Genomic DNA, 12,378 nt, shown 5'->3' on the forward strand with positions numbered 1-12,378 from the left:
GCTGTCCATAGCACTCTGTTCCACACTCCTTTAAGTCCTTCTGCTAGCACAAGCCCAGCACAAGCCCTCTTTGTAAAATTTGCTGTCACATTAATCATATGGCCAGGAACCATACAAATTGGTTCCTGGCTTATGCCATGTGATCATAGCAGTGACAGAAAATCACAAGCATCGGGTATACAATAATAACGGGTGCCACTTATTTACGTCAGTTAGAGATTGGCTCAAAATAACCCTCCGTAAATGTGCTGTGGGTGGTCCTGAGAAGGCTATTAAAATTGCAATATGTGCCCAATCAGATTTATCTTGCTTCTGTTTTGTTTGTATGCTGCATTAGAAAAATGTCAGATTCCTTATGGCTCTTATGGGAAACAAGACATTTGGTTCCTCGCACCATTTTAATTAAAGGAGACTTCGCTTGGGAAGTTATTTAAGATATATTAAGTATTGTTTTACAAAAACAAATATAGTTCCCTCAAATTCAAGCTTTGCCTTGTATAGCTATTTCAAGTTTGCTAAAACATGACAATAACCTAATAAGAAATAGCATTTTTTCCTCCAAGGAAATGTATTGGAGGAAAAATAAGCTTACAAAATTTCCAAATAATTATTTAAATAAATAATAAACACAGTAAAGAAAATAAAAAAGCCCATTATACGGGAACTGAATAGAAACTGATGAAAACTGTATGATTTGCAATATCGTTACTATTAATATTATATTAAAATATATTTTAGATCCCCTATTTTATTCTAATGTAATCTCATTTTATATGAATTATCTGTTTCATTTTTATGTATGTATGTAATCTGTTTTATTATATTGACTGTGAGTGTTTTCTATCTTTGGGAGAACATGACAAACAGATGTATATACTCCTAAATTGTACTTTTGGTCTGTTACACGCTAATTCTAAAAATCCATTATAAATAGCGTCTTGTTACTGAATGCCTATGAAACCGAGCAATAGGTCATTTATTGTTATGATTATTATTATTAGTAGTAGTAGTAGTAGTATTTTATGTGTCTGCACTGTTGGAGTGTGCTTGTATGTTTGGCTGGGCTAATAAGATTCATGTCATATTTGGCACATACACAGCAGTGGCTGCTTTATGTATCTGTGTGTATCACATTCTGCACAAGCCTGCAGTGTGTGTATTGCAGCACATCTGTTGTGACTTAGTCCCCCTGTTACAGTAAGTAACCATGACCTCTGTTAGCAGCACAGACCTGTAACTGATCCCACAGCTGTGACCGCTTCAAGGATGGGAAAGGATTTCAGATTTCACTAACACCATGTGCAAGACACATAATGCACCCCCAGCCATGTCTGTAGCCACCTGCTCCTGCTCCCCCCACATACCCACAAAATAAGGGATAGAGGATTGCAAATTAGACGCTCCACCAGATTACATGGCCACTGATGTCTTCTAGTAGAGATCATATGCCATAGATACATTTAACCAGTGTAAGCTATAATTACCTTTATTCATATAGCACTAACATATACGCACAGAACAGAACTATAAAAAGTGAACGGCATTGTCAGAAATGCTTGCTGTTGTATTGATGGGTCCAAAACATACAAAACGTCATTAAGAGTTGACAAGTGTAATGCTATTAATTTGTTATCAGCATATTACTCTGGGGAGGGGAGCTAGGTGGCTAACATATGTTGGAAGCATGATACGCCTCATGTCATTACATTGTCATTAGTTGGATAGGATTTCTGATGTAGCACTTAAGGGGTAAGAAGAGAATCTTAGTATCTCAGCCTTCTCCATCATTTCACCAGGTTCCTTTATCTTCAGGGGCAACATGAACAGCATAATACAATTAATCTCCCCCCAAGAGGTGGATAAAATGGAAGAAGGACAAGAGTGCAGCATGGAATCTAAACGTATTTTGTGATAAAGGAAGTGTTAACTTGGTCACTTTTGTTTTGGATAAGCAGATTACTGCGCCAAACACAAATTCTTCGTGGATTGTTCTGATCCATCCATATCTGGCCAGCACCTTCCGTTATATGGAGCAAGCATTTTCTCTCTAATATCTTTCTTCGATTTGACAGTTTCTACTCAGATTTCAAACAGATCAAGCCTTTATTGAAATTTGGTTTTGCATACACTGTCTGAAGCCATGGAGAAAGGTAACATAGAAAGGAGGCTAGATTTATTGAGCACCAGCATCTCAGTAATCTTTTCAGGCAGATGAACATCCTGTGGATAATGCTAAACTTCCAGATGTGAGTCCTGAACTTCCATGTTATGACAGTATAATCCCACATGTTAGCAATTATAATGCACATACCCTGGAGATAGGCAAAGTAGTCAACAGCTTTGGCACTTTCTGACAGCCTGCCACATAGTCCAAATGATAAACAGCTGTCGCTACTGTCTTGCAGGAAAGTAGAAACACTGTAAAATAACTGGCTACAGAAGATATGTGATACAAACTATAACTACTAACTATACAACTATACAAGCAAAAAATCATTTAGATGTTTATCAACAAATCCAGGAATGTTCCACAAAATTCACATGTTCATCTTTCCCACACGGGCATCTCAATATACAATATATTTGCTATTTTAAATGTGTAATACAACAGCATAGGACACGAGGGAATAAATAATTCTTATAGTAACTGCCAGTTGTATTAATGTATGCAAAATACTGGATGGTTCTTTACTGATGTAAAATAAGCAACATGTCACAGGAAAGCAGCGTTATACAGCCAACTGCAAATAGATTATGTCAGCGCAACAATCCGAGTAGTACTTTGATTATCCTAAGGGCTGGTGTTGGTTGAAATTTCCCAGTCTTTTGCAAATATTCTAATCGACATTAGGTTGTACAGCCAAGAAACAGTGCAATATACACGTGGCTGCTATATATAACTGTTGGAATATAAAAAAACAAAGATGTTTCATTAGAAAGTTATTGTGTTGTACAGTAAAGCAATTAGTTTGCTTTTCACATGCTAATTTGTCTATTTAAAAGGGAACAATAAGTGAAAAAATAATTAAATTACTTTAAAAATTAATAACATACAGCACTGTTTATTGCAGCTGCCTTATTTTACCTCTTTTGAAGGTTTGAACGACTATTAAAAAAATAAATAAATAAAAGCAATTAATTACTATTATCATAGTATTTTTTATGCTCTCGGTATATATAGTATACTAAAGTACCATCCATTTAGAGAGTTTCATTCAATTAACCTTTAGTTGTGTGCGTGTGTGTATTTTTTTTTTTTTTTTCTATAATGGTACAATGGTCTTAGGGACGTTGGCTCATTACATTATAGTGGGAACACCGTGGTGGCAAAGTTGCTACTTCATAGTTACTATTCTTCTTCATACCTGGGTCCCACGAGCTGCCAAGTCCCCCTGTGCTACCTACTGCTCAAAGTTGCTCTAAGTTCCAACTTTCCTGCCTGCTTCACCCTGCACTTTTCCTGGTCTTGCAAGCAGGCATATCTATGAGTTGAGTACAATAAATAGAATTTTGGTCCTAAAAGGGAGGTTGATTATTGTGCCGAATTGAATCAGCTTTATGAAGCAGTAAATTAATATTAATCGTAGATTTACTGTACCTAATCAACCTGATAAGCAAAACTAAGTAACTAAGCAAAGATAATGGTAGGTAAACTATTAAAACTATTATATACATTAATACTAAACAAAATAACAAAACAATATTTTTTTCATGAGACTTCTTTTGTAATGGATACCATGGACAACTCTATAAAAAAAACAAAACAAACATTTTTTAACAGTTGCAAAATCATTAAAAAAAAGTTGTAATTACACTTTCATTTTTCTCTCTGAAGATACAGGAACAGATGCCATTGTTCTTTTTAATCTGGAAAATAGTGCTGACCTTGTCACTGAAATGCATACAACGCCCTTAGCAGAGGGGTATAGCAGACTATTCTGTTTTTAGAATTATCCTTTCTTTACGTAGTAATGCAGCGCTGTATGGTCAGAGAATATGTATCACTCTTCTTTCATAGTGCAGTTTACCATTAATTCCCTACCACAGGTATACAAATACACATATCTACTAGGGCCAGCTTAGTAAATAGTCAATTCACTTACCAGCATGTTTTTGGACAATAAAAATGAAATAGCTGGAAAAAGTGGAATTTAAAAAAAATAATAATTCAGATGCCAACGAGCGACTTCAGATTTAAAATGTCAATTGATGGTGTTGATGTTAACAGGTTTAGTGTTTTTGTTTCCACCTCCCTCCCAGATAATACAATATTAATTCAGTGAACACAGAGAACACAGCATAACATACAGAATATGAAAGGTTATTAAGTTCTGTCTGTTTCAATGGCAACACTCCTGTATTGCACTGACACTGACCTTAATAATATTTTCCTAAAGGAAAGGTAATGATGAATAACATTTATTCTGAGCTATTCAGAACACTATACTACGTCCAGGCCTTATGTGCATATTAACATACCAATTGATAATCATGTACATCGTTGGTCACACTATGTATAATACAAATTCTGTTGTTTTTGTTTCCAGGACCCAGCTCAGTTTCATATCCATATGCAGACCCAGCCCTCCCCCTTCCTGCATGTAAGATAATATGGGGTTCAGCAGCTGTGCATCGCTCCCCTCCCTATTCACAGACTGTTTTGGATGCCCACCCCTATGAAATGCAAAGCTCCTGCCAAGATTGTATCGCATATCACTGCCAGGACCCGCCAACTGCAGCTAAGATAGGCCAGCTTATATCTCCATACAAATATAGAGGAAAGACAAGATGGTAGGTGCCAAACACTCTGGTGTAAGAAGAAACATGATGTGAGATGCACACAGATCTGGAGGAGTTCTGATGAACAGCAGTTTTGTGTGCACAGACCAGGATGAAAATGTGTTATGCATATAGTTGATGATCTGCTCTTTGCACTCTTCATCTGGTGGGAGGCGGCCGGAACCAGCAGGATGTCTACCCTGTGTGCCCAGATAAGCTATAAAGAATGCTTATCTGGGTTAAAATACTTAATGCATTTATTGGGAAATAACACATATATTAACCCTCCAAACAGTCCAGTTTTTGGAGATCAAAATTGGAATAGGCTACAAGAAAATGGGTGTGACCTGAACCAGAAATGGGTGTGGCTTATGGATCAGAAAGTCATTTGGGAGCAGAACGGGAGCATGGGCTAATTTTCTCCTGATTTTTCAAATTAGTAAAGTTGCCTGGTATAGGCAAGCTAATAGGTCACTTTCTGGTCTTCTACCCATTTCAGAATTATAACTGAGGGATGGAATAAACCAGAGGGAAATTATAAGCTGAGATTTGTACATGACTAGTTTGGGCCTCACTAAGGGTTAACAAAGCAAGGGAAAGTTTGGGTACGCCCAATGTGGGTGTCATGAGGGCTTAAGGGAGAGTCTATAAAGTTCTGTGGAGGAGTGAACTTTGTCTCTTGGATCCATCAAAAGCTGCCTGCCCCCCCATTCCTATTTGATGACTCTGGAGTTCCCCTTCCTTTGGTTTTGCCTGTGATGGGGAAGGGGCTCCTCCCACCTCTATGCGGGCTTCTGGTGCAGATCTGCTGGTGTGTGAAGCTCCATGGTGTTCAAGCTCTATGGATAGGGTCATGGCCTTACGGCTGATGCAGCCTTTGGTTTTGCAGGATAATATTATACAGTCGGCGGACAAGGTTGGTGGGGTGGACATTACTTTTACTGAGGCATTTGGAACCCGTTTTCCTTTGAAGAGTCAGCTTAGGTTCGGGCTTGTGGCTGCGTTACGATTAGCCCAGAAGGATTCAGGTTCTGGAATGCCTGGGATTATTGTCCCCATTTAAAAGATAAATGACATGGAAGCACTCAGGTAAAAGTGGTGTATAAGTTATTGATGTCCAGAAGGTAAGTGACCCATGTTTGAACATCTAGATTGGCATTGGGCCTTTGCCAATCTGGTTTACAGTATTCTCCCCCCACATACATTGTGATTATTGGCTTAACTAAACAACTATTCATTTGCCAACAAGTTACGTGAGATGTCCTTTATTTATATTAAAGTGTTAAGGATACGAGTAAGGGGTTATAGTTATGACATCAACCGTTAAGCATTTTATAAATGAATGATGACAGAGCCTGCAGCACAGAAGTGGCAGGCTAATATAAAAAAGCATAAATATCTTTTGCATGTTGTGTTGCTTTTTTATTTGAAATGAGATAAAAGGAGTATTGACCATTGCTGTGGAAAGGGACTCGAAATTCCTTGGTCCCTGGCTGGCAGGTGGTATTAGATTTTTTTAATCCCTTTTGTCTTACGCCAATTTTCCCTCCCATCTCTGAGATACAGGAAAAATTCAACATCCCCTCCAAGAATTTTTATCAATACCTTCAGATCAAACAGCAAAACCTATTTTAACCAGCAGACCTCTCATCATGCTGAAGACCTCAGTATTTTCCAGGCCTCCATAAAGGACCTAATTTCAAACTTGTATTTAGAATTAATTGTGACAAGCACTGTAACATGAGACCGATTAAGCGGAGGGACAATACAGCCAAGCATTCAATTTGATTAAAAATAAATGAGAACACATACAAACCCCTATAGAGTTGGTAGTATGTCCCACTATCCCAAGGCCTCAGACGAATTTTGGAGGTGATGTGTGAGGCCCGGCTCCTAACTCCACATATTGTAAGAGCCCTCTAAATTGTTGGCATTTTGGTCTGTAATCAGAGACTTTATCGACACAGTCATTCAAATAGAAGTTTCCTTTTCTCCGAAACACTTTCTACTAGCGGCATCAGTTCCCATGGCTTCTTGTCATCGCAATAAGTTAATTAGACACATTGGGCCTGATTCATCAAGGCACATATTTTGAGAGTATCATATGCAAAATCACTCTATGCATGCCCAGATCCAGACCATATGTCAGTAAACGCAGCCATGCCTGCTCTGTCTTCGAGCGCAAAGGACACTTAGTACAGCCTACAAATTTTGAGAATGAACAGGGCGGGGAAGGGGTGTTTTGCCATAGTCAAGTTACAGTAAAGGTGTGCCAAACTCAAGCACATGCAGCCACGTCCTGCATCAAGTTCTGTATCTCTTGCTACAGCTACAGGGCTAGCCTAACGCCTGAGTACTAATGATGACAGTTTTGTATGTATGCTATAACATGTGTTTGCAAATTGCAGAAATAGTTTTTATGTTCAGTAGACATTAAGAACATCCTATTAAATGTATTTCATGGGGTAAAAGGTGTTTTACTGTTTTATCATTAATGTATTATTAACTAGTGACATTAATTCTTTTTTTTTTTTTTTTTTTCTGTGCATTCTTTTGCCAATTTATAATCCACATAGGATTTGGATGTATCCTGCAGTGTCTTGTGTAGTAGAGCACAACAGACCTACACCTAAATTCATCAGCGTACGTATCATCATCATCAGCAGCAGCAGCAGCATTTATTTATATAGTGCCAGCAAATTCCGTAGCGCTTTACAATTGGGAACAAACATTGATAAAACAATACTGGGTAATACATACAGACAGAGAGGTAAGAGAACTCTGCTCGCAAGCTTACAATCTACAGGACAATGGGAGTTAGAAACACAAGGGCATGTGCTACATCATATTGCACAATGGACCAGCTAGAACATAAAGGTAACAGTACTGAGTGGGCTGTGTGTGTTGCAATGTTGGTCAGAGGGTTGTTGTCTTGCGTTAGCAGTGTAGAGGGTGGTAATAGGGTAATCTAGGGAAATTAAGATGGTAGTTGAGGAATATCATAACCTTGTCTGAAGGGGTGGGTTTTCAGTGAACGCTTGAAGGTTTAAAGACTAGAGGAAAGTCTTATTGTGCGTGGGAGGGAATTCCACAAAGTGAGTGCAGCCTGGAAAAAATCCTGTAACCGAGAATGGGAGGATGTGATGAGAGTGGAGGAGAGACGTAGATCTTGTGCCGAATGGAGGTGTAGAGTGGGGACATATTTCGAGACAAGTGAGGAGATGTATGTCGGTGCAATTTTGTTGATGGCCTTGTATGATAGTAGAAGTATTTTATATGGGATTCGTTGAAATACAAGCAGCCAATGTAGAGACTGACAGAGTGGCTCAGCAGAGGAAAAATGGTTCGTAAGGAAAATCAATCTAGCCGCTGCATGCAAAATAGATTGTAGGGGTTCAAGTCTGACTTTGGGAAGACCAGTAAGGAGGGAATTGCAATAGTCGATGCGGGAGATGATGAGTGCATGAACTAATGTTTTTGCGGTGTCTTGTGTCAGATATGTGCGTATACTGGAAATGTTCTTTAGGTGTATGTAACATGATTTAGATATAGAGTTGATGTGGGGAATAAATGACAGTTGTGAATCAAGGATTACACCTAGACAATGAGCTTGCGGGTGGAATTTATGGTCATGTTATCAACAGAAATTAAAATGTCAGGCAGGAAGCTTCTGTTTTTGGGTGGGAATATTATTAATTCAGTTTTTGAAAGATTTAGTTTGAGTTGGCAAGAAGACATCCAAGATGAAATGGCAGAAAGACAGTCAGTAACGCGAGACAACACAGATGGTGAAAGATCAGGAGAGGATAGATAAATTTGTGTATCATCCGCATAGATAGAAGTGAGAAGTGCTGTAGATAGAGAATAGCAGAGGACCTAGGACTGAGCCTTGTGGTACTCCAACTGATAAAGGAAGCGGAGCAACGTATCTTGAGATCCATTCCTTGATGACTTCGGAAGTGCGCCGATCCAATTTACGTGCACTTTAAAACAAATGTACTTCAAGGTCAGTATGTGTGCCTTGATGAATCAGGCCCATTGACTCCTAACAGCGGTCAACTGGAAATATCACGTGTTTCGCTCTTACCAGGCAGTCTTGAATAGACTCACACATAACAGATATGGCATGTATTATTAAAAAAAAACCGGACAAATCATTTTGCAAAATATGGGAGCCCTGGGTGGTTCATTATAATTGAAAATAATGTAAAATGTATCTTATATTTACTTTATTTTTTGCATTTGTTGCTAGGGACCAATTTAATATTTACCAATAAATATTTTATTTCAGCGTACACATGACCACAGAGGAACTCAACACTAAAGACTCCCTTTATGCTTGCGAGGGTTGATATCAGTAGCACATCAAAAGCAGACATCAATATCCCTGGTAATTTTATGTATATAATCTATAGATTTTATTGTCATTTATAGAAAATTTATACAACCATGACTAATGGATTACTTTTTTTTTCACAGCTCCAGTAGCGTTTGTTGAAGTGGATTATGGAGGGCAACAGTTAGACTATGCTAAGTCAGGATCCGGAAGGACTGTGTGCAGTCTATGTGCCCCCCACTGTAGACTATACAACATCTCCAACTTTGAAGCTAGGCTAATGCAAATCTGTTGCTGCACCACCTACACAAGTACAACAAATCAGGGCACACATTAATGTTTCTGTGGTTGAGTGACAGAGGAAAGGCAGCATTTTAGCAATATTTAGGAGGAAAAAGCCACCGGATTTAGTAAATTATTTGCATGTAGATATGAATAAGAAATAAATATGAAAAAATCTGAGCAATGATGATGTAAAGTAGCAGAACATTAAATTGTCTTTACTCCCTTTATAATACTGCATGTGTGTGTATAAAGCAAACATTAAAGGAATTTTAATCCTGTCCTAGTGCACAATCCCTGGCAGCCTGCGTCCTTCTGTTTCACATCACACAGTATTTTTCAGGCTGGGATGAAGGAAAATTCATACAGCGGTGATAAGCTAACAGTGCTGTCAACACTGACATCCACCTGCATGCTAGACTGCCAGATCTTCTTACTTCCAGATTAGAGTTCTTCCCATCGAGGCCCGGTGAGTGAGTTAGCCCTAGTGGAGTTCCTATTACATTTACTGTTTGCTATATAAGAGACTGAAGTGCAGACTAGGGCTTGTTCTTTAATTATTGTATTCATAGTGTTTTTAGTAGAACATTTGATTAGATTGCTGCTCGATTCCTTAAGGGTCATACTGTACATTTATATCCAGCTCTGTCATACAAATCTATAATAGAGTTTTCAATAGTGCAAATGCTATCAAGACCAGTGTTGGGAAATGATGTTCTATAATCAGGTGCCTGCATCAAGTAGCAGGTTTTGGGCAGGTAAATGTAGGGAATTACATGGTAGGTCTCTGTGGACTTTTGTGTTGTTAACTATGCAAAATAGACCCAAATCCAAAATAATATGGCCAGATCCAATAGTATGTTGCCTGCATAAACTAGAATGTCACACCACTATGCTTCTGTATCTCATGACAAGCTGGTATATTATGCAGAAATTAAATGTTTTTCTTCATACTACCAACCCTGAGTTTTAATGTCCGGAAGGGTTTGGTATTGACATGAGTATATATTTTTTACTTGGATTAAGAGTACAAGAGTGTTAAAAGTGTACAAACTGGAAAACGTGCAGGAGCTCTGCAAAGACATTGAAAGTTTGCTTGGACTGCTAGAGAGGCAAGATGGACAGCTCAATGTCTGCTTTCCAGGAGCAACAACTGGAGACTAAAAGTAAAAAGCAGCTACACAATTTCTGCATATATCTTACATCTGGCCATCCTGAGTGATTTTTTTTGTTTTAGAGGTAATCTGAATGTCAATTTTAAAACTATTTACAGAATATTACCTACCAACAAACTTGCGACTGTATATGTTGGTAGAACTGTATCCAGGGATCTCCCTATCACCACCAACAACTTCTAAGCCAGGTAGGTGGCCTTCATGTAAGTTCTACAGCTAAGCCAATAACTCTATTCACTTCATCAGCATTTGGACTGGTGTCTGAATCTACTGTGGCTTTCCACAACTTTTCCCGCATTAACTGCATTTGCATAATTCTCACAACCTTTTAACTTAGCAAAGTTCATACTGGTGCCTGTGCTGTGCATTTTTTATTTGTATACTGAGTAAAGGACTATTCTGTAATATATCAGCTTCCTTTTATTTTCTTGTACTTCTGTTATCTTTCTTTATGTTTAAGCGTTTACTTTAACACACGGTACCTGGGCCGATAACCTGTTGGTTATACTTTTTATTGTTAATAATGGTGGTCAACGGTGCTAATGTGGATGTTAAGCCACAACGCTTTGGTAACTTAAACAGGTTTCTGTATATTAAAGATGATAACAACAGATGAATAAATGCAGCTACTCACAGTTGGTAACTTGGTAGTACAGCAGGCAGTATACACTTTATATACAGTAAACAGAAGCAGGCAGGTTGGTAAGCTGCACGTCTGTGCAGGTTATTGTGGGCATACAGACTCCTCCCATATATATATTATTTGTCACAAACACGCTCCTGGCTGCCGTGACTTTGGGGTGTTTGCTGTATGAGGTCACACGATTCCAGCCCGCAGTCTCTCTTTACCTATCACACAGGTTATAGACCTACGGAATCGCCTCAAACAGCGCTCACACCTCACACACTTCAGGTTTGCCACCACCTATTGAATACGGGTAATAGGACCCCAATATACTGTGCCACACTGGCAAACAAGACTTCTAGATATCCACAGACGAGCAAGACCCACACCAGCAAGCAAAGGGTTACCTCTTCACACCTGCAGACTGTTACACAAATGTAAATGCAAGCACACAACTTGTGAATCAAATGTATCAACAAATCACACACTGGCATTCAAAAGGTTAACTTGGTCGAGCTATTTCTTCTTAACAGTCTAATGGATTTGTTAGAGTATCAAGGACACAACATATTAAAAATTATAGATTTAATATACAAAAGTACAGGGCATACAGATATAAAAAATAATAATTAATAAACAATTAATGGATTGAGATAACATACACAAGCAAAATAGTTTAAAATAAAAGGGGTTACATTCAGAATGTCACTTACTTGAATTACATACTCTGTGCCATGGGAAATTAGCAAGGAAGATGGACAGCTTATCAATGTGAATTGATTTTCCAAAGTCTGACAATCTGTTGTAACTGGTCTCAGTTTTTTAAAGACACTTCCCCACCTGTCCCTGTCTCCAGGCGTGTCTGTGATACTTTTTCAAATCACCATTTGCATGTTGCCCGATTTACTACCCAATTCTACTATGTGACCTAACATCTAAATCCCTTATGAATCTGTCCATCTTTTGATACCAAACATGATGAAATTTTGACAATGTGACCTACCTTTTCCAAAGATATGTGATTTTAGCTGTTCCCCGATACCACCCGTACATGTCATTCACAACCCTGGTGTGATTTCTGCTCCTCAGTATGGAAACGCACATAGCAGGTGACCGGAAGCTCCCCCAAACATTACCAATCTACCATGGCTTAACTTGAACTGATAAACAGAACGATAGTT

The sequence above is a fragment of the Mixophyes fleayi genome, chromosome 4 (genome assembly GCF_038048845.1).
Source record: "Mixophyes fleayi isolate aMixFle1 chromosome 4, aMixFle1.hap1, whole genome shotgun sequence".
In the NCBI taxonomy this organism is placed as follows: domain Eukaryota; kingdom Metazoa; phylum Chordata; class Amphibia; order Anura; family Limnodynastidae; genus Mixophyes; species Mixophyes fleayi.